At 26.7% G+C, this 5,826-nt stretch overlaps 1 long non-coding RNA gene across 1 annotated transcript; it reads left to right on the top strand.

Annotated features, from left to right (window-relative positions):
* Window positions 1–2,965: 2,965 nt before the first annotated feature.
* Window positions 2,966–4,231, top strand: LOC105851277 (uncharacterized). Its single transcript, XR_001143011.3, has 3 exons — window positions 2,966–3,143; window positions 3,229–3,337; window positions 3,890–4,231. It is a non-coding gene; the product is annotated as an uncharacterized lncRNA (long non-coding RNA).
* The last annotated feature ends 1,595 nt before the right edge of the window (window positions 4,232–5,826 follow it).

Below are 5,826 nucleotides of genomic sequence, written 5' to 3'. Positions count from 1 at the left end.
ATTCAAACACATTTAAAAATTAATTTTTCTCCTTTTAGTGGATAGGGTTCAGCCACCTCAAAAAAATTGGGGGTTTATTTTCCTTTTTTGATTATAAAGTAATATGCAATACTAATTTCGCATATATACCTCAACAATAACTAAAATTTAGAAAAACTATTCCTCCTTCTTATACATAGGGTTTACTGTTTTAAGATAAGGAAAAGGGAAGATGAGTTTCTTAGCCTAATAGATGCTCATAGAGTAGGAGAGCACTTTTGTAGATCAAGCTTTTTGGATTTGAAGTTTTTTAGAAGCTCATAAATTGAGATGAAAAGTTAAGGTTTTGTGTGTTTAGAGAGAAGGAAGAAGATGAGAAAAATAATTAAATGAATTGGTAATGAGAGAGGCCGCAGTCTTCTCATATTTAAAGGAGGAGGGGAATTATTTTCCTCCTTCCTTTAATTAGTCTTCTTTCTCAATTCTAAATAAATCTCTAAAACTTTCTAACATGAAAAATTACTAACTTAAATTTAATTCTAAACTCTCACAGCTATTCTTTTTGATACTTAATAATAATCATTTCACATCATTCAACTCACATTGCATTTGTTTATAGAAGAAGAATTACAGACAATTTGCGTCAATATTTCATCGAACTCTGATTTTTTTATTAAAAAAATTGAAAGTGGCTTAATTGTCCGACAATTTCAAAGGTAAAAATATTTTCCGTCCTGGATTTTGATAATTTTTCACAAATGAAATAAATATATTTCACTTACAAGATACACAGAGAATCACTGACTAATAAAGTGGAATATATTAAAGATCATTATTTGATTGATTTATTATAATATAATCAATATATTTTTAAATAATATTTTTCAAAAACATAAAAAAGAAAATTAAGAGCAAATATTAACCCGTTGAACATCAGTGAAGCTACTTCTTCAAGAATCTTTCAGGGAGAACTCTTTATTCTTTGGTTCTCGTTTATTTTTATAAGTAGCTAATCTCCTTTTGTTATGGGAGTAAACCTTTATGAAAATCACTAGTATATAATTTAATTTTTTTGGTATTCGAATGAATTTATTAAAGTTCTTTCTCAATCTCTTTGTAATATTTTTTTAATCGCATAGCCGTCTTTAAAATGATTTTTGATTTTTTTCGCATAGCCGCTTGAGATAGGAAGTTCTGGTACTCATAGTCCGCTTATAGATATCAACACTTGATTGCCAAATATAATTTATAAATCTAATGCCTAATCTTGATTTTCAATACCCAAAAGGATTAGAGATTTAGTTAAGATTAAAGATTCTTGTTTGAAATAATTAAGATTGAATATAACCAAAAATTTAATAATAATAAAATAAATTTATTAACCAAGGTGCAGTCACTATTTAGTGGTTTGAATTAAGAGCAATGATATTTGAACACAAATTTAAACACAAATACAAACACAAATACATGTGGTTCCCACATAGTCTCTCTTCATTTAATTTCCCTCTTTTATATTTTCTACACAATCTCTCTCTCTTTATTTAATTTCTCCCTATTTTTATTTTCCCCTTTCTTATCTCTTTTTTTTTTTACTTTTTTTTTCTTCCTCTATAAAAATAAACTTCACAGATTCATCTTTCTTTTCTTTCATAATTCCTCTTTTTTCCTTTTATTTACTTATTTTAATCAAATTTTTTATGAAGTAACTTTGACATTCTAATCAAACAAAATATAAACTTGGTTAATGATTTAAAATAATATGGTTAATTCCTTATACAACTTGGTTAATGAATTTGAATAGAAAGTTTGGTCATTCTAATCGAACAATATAAATTTGGTTAATGGCTTTAAGAAACATGGACAAAACTTAATATGGACTAACAATTCACAACCCTAACTTTTAGACGAAAATAATGCATTAACCACTTATTATACTTTATTAACCAATAATGTTTACACTATTAACCAGAAAATGAAACAAACAAAAAAACCAAAAAATTGTGTATGAGTCAAAAACAACAAAAGTAAACAGTTAAGAAAATATCAGAAGAACTAAAATAAAATAAAAATCTATTTTAAATAATAAAATAAAAATATAAGAAGTGTAGATTTGAAGAGCAATGTGTAAAAAAATACAAGTGAAAAACAAAATCTAGGTCAACACAAAAATTAGTTGATTCATCTAAAAGAAAGAGAGAGAGAGAGAGAGAGAGAAAAGAGAGAATGAAAGAGGAAAAAGATCGATGAAGATGAAAAAGACTACAGAGAAAAGAGAGAAAAGAAAGAGAGAAGAGAGAGATTGTGGTGTTTAATTTGATTTTATTGTTCATGAAGAGAGAGTAACATAGGTATATTAATGAAGAGAGAGAATATAAATATGTATAAATGTGTATAGCGTATACGTATACGGTAGTTGTGTTTGTATTTGTGTTTAAAATTGTGTTTAAATAACATTTCTCTTGAATTAAATAAGACTCATCCCTGACGTTTTTACTATTATCTATTAAAAGTAATTTATTATATCTTTTTTATAACAATTTTGTTGCAAACAATCAAACAAACACATTTATTTTCAATCTAGTTATTTAATATTTGAATTAGTATTAATGCATCATATATCTTTGTATTTGGAATTTGATGTTTTAGTGTTTTATTACTTACAATAATTTAATAAATTTATTGAAATCGTCGTCACCCTTTATAGGTCCTTCTAGACTATATAATATCTCATATACTTTATTAAATATTTTAATATAGAAATGTCTTTTTCAGTTCAATATATATTCAAATAGCTATTTAATTTAAGCATAATGTTGGTTTTGAACCTCATTCTAATATGAAAGGGTAGATAAGAAATAAAAAAATTAATAAAAGCTTTGTAAACAATAATAATTTCTAATTACAAGCAATATTTTTATTTGAAGATATATTATAAGGTCAAGTGACCAATGACACGAGTTAGAGGGACAAACATAATACTTTATTATACTAAAAACTATTCAATTCAAAAAAGCATAGCATGAGGTTTTTTCCATTATAAATTGATCAAACAATTTTGTATTTGTTTCATGCAAAGGTAGAAGAAAAAATGGCTAAAAATCTCAAGGTCTTTTATACGTTGATCCTTTGTGTGTTCCTATTTCTTATTGTAGTTGATGTTGGTGGTAAGTACATTATCATATTTCATGTTATAAAAAATATTTAACCTTTTTTCAATAACATTCTTCATTCTTATTTTACAAATTACAGCTCGTCCATGTCAATCAGACATCAATTGTCTAGATTACGCATGTCCCGAATATGCTTTTGGATATTGCTCAGAGGGTAGTTGTAGATGCACATCATCATCATTTTAACAGTTAAGTTAAAAAAAAACATTTCTCAGTTATGTTTAAGGTTTTAACTTTCAATTTTTTAATAACTAAACAAGCGTGTTAAATTTTATTATGAAACTATTCTTAGCTTTGTTTGATTGTGAACTAAGTGTTTGATATACTTTCTAAGAAACTTAGAATTCACTTTAGACTTTACGAGAAGTGAGTGATTTATTGAGTTTTTACTTAGATTATTATCTAGAGGATGTCTTCGAACAATTAGTCTTAGTGAAGTGCACACAATGAATAAATACGATCTAGAGGGCTATTAGACTATGCATGTGGCCTATAGCATAACCTCTCAATCCATGTTTTTCTATGTTACTTTTTGCACCGCATCAATTTCAAGTAGTGCATATTTTAGCATTGAAAGTTCATCCATTATATCGTGTGACATTATATTGTCCTTATTGTTGTGATCCTGGTGTATATGATTCACGAAGGTGTAGTAATCTATTTATGACTTATTCATTTTACACGATGAAAGATAAGCTCACATCTCTGTTATGTCTCTTCTTATAATATATTTAATGCAGGTTATAGTCAAAACGAGCACGACAAGCAATTAATGGAGCTTTTCTTGTGAAAGTGGATTACTAGAGGCTTGTGCCTCACTTTATTTTATGAGTTTTTGATTACTATCGTTGATTTTGTTGTGTTGATTTTGTTGTATAGGGTGGAGTGCCTCTTGATTGAGTAATTCCTTTTAATAATTGTTTGTATTTTTTGAGATTTAATGTTTTCACTAGTTTTATTTTTTAGTTTTCAAAGTTACGACTTATAAAATTATTGTTGTTATTTGTTTTTTTTCATAAGAAATATCATGTTTTTGTAACATAAAAACTTAGTGTGTGCTTATATTGTAATTTTAATTATTATCTACATCTTTTATTATAAGCTTTCATTGTCTTTTTTACAAATACTAAGAAAAGTAGGTATTGAATATAAGGTGTCAATTTTTTGTGTTGATGTTTATAAAATATTCTTTATATATGAATCTATTCAATTTGACTTTTTGTTTTTCAACGTAAATTAATAGTATTAATAAGAATGTGTTTGAAAAATAAATAAATAAACATAGTAATTGGAAACGGTGCTTATATTTAAAGACAATTTTTTAACATTATATATGTGTTAATAAATATTCATATTAGTGAAAAATTAAATTGGGGGATTAAAAAATCAAAAAGGGGTAAAATTGATGGTCAAGAACATTCTTTTAAAAAATAGGGCAGAAATCACACGATCTAAAAATTTGGAAGAGAAAATGCATTTATGATACATACATATTATAGGAAAATAGTCCTATATTTCATTTTTATGGATTAAAATTAACTATAGAATGGTAAGCGCAACTTAGAGATAATTCAATATGAAAACAAAGTCGTATCCACATGGATTATTAATAATTTTATAATGCAACAAAGTCATAATATTTAACTAACAAAAAGTTTATAAGTTGGTTGATAATTTCGGACAAACATAAAATTAAACAGGGATAATTCAATACGAGAAAATGATTAGGGAATTTGAATCACTTCTTTATCACCATGTAATTATTGTCTCTTATTTTAACAATTTAACCTATTTGATTACGTCAAATTAACCAATTAGACTAAGACCAAACTTTTTATTCAAAAATTATATGAAAGTTAGTTTATTAGACACATGTTAATACATTATATTCTTATAACAACATTGAAATATGAACATATATTTTGGTGGCCAATCACAATAAAGTATTAACAAAAATATAAGAATAATCAAATATGTTGTAATAACTACATGGATTCAAGAAGATTCATTTAAATTAACTACTCGTGTTGTTTGATAAAAGATACACAGAGAGAAAGAAATTACACATAAAGGTTGTACTAGGGTTCCTCTAAATTGTAGTTGTCTCCTACTTAACATCTAAAAATCTAAACCCTAACAAAATTCTTCTTTTTGACTTAAATAATGGTCATGAAATGCGCATTAGCACATTGCGTTCGATATGAGTGCAATGCAGTAAAACAACATTTATTGTGGCGCAGCAAGCTACACATTGTTTTGCGATGCTCCTCTGATATGCTTAGTGACAATAAGTTGTGCAAGGATGTGCACAACTTCATAGTGACAGGTGCAATGCACCCATGGTCCTTCCAGTTGTGCTCCAGCTTCAATCAAAAGACAATTTTGCACATTTGAGATCACCTAGATCCATCATTAACCCTCTATAACTTATCGAGTGTCTTTTCCTTAATGTAACTAACATGTAACTCCAATACTTTTTCTGGTTAGAAAGGGTTAGTGCCTAAACATTCAAAGATAATTCAAGATGATTCAAATTATTTTTCTTCGTTGAATAATTATAAAAATAACTAGAATGAATAAAATTTAAAACAGAAGTTGTTAACAATGTGCTAAAAAACAAGAATTAACGAAGACTCATCACGTGCAAATCTGCAAAACCTATTTTCTCTACATTTTG

The sequence above is a fragment of the Cicer arietinum genome, chromosome 3 (assembly GCF_000331145.2).
Source record: "Cicer arietinum cultivar CDC Frontier isolate Library 1 chromosome 3, Cicar.CDCFrontier_v2.0, whole genome shotgun sequence".
NCBI classification, from domain to species: Eukaryota; Viridiplantae; Streptophyta; class Magnoliopsida; order Fabales; family Fabaceae; genus Cicer; species Cicer arietinum.
This window is presented reverse-complemented; position numbering and strand designations above follow the sequence as displayed.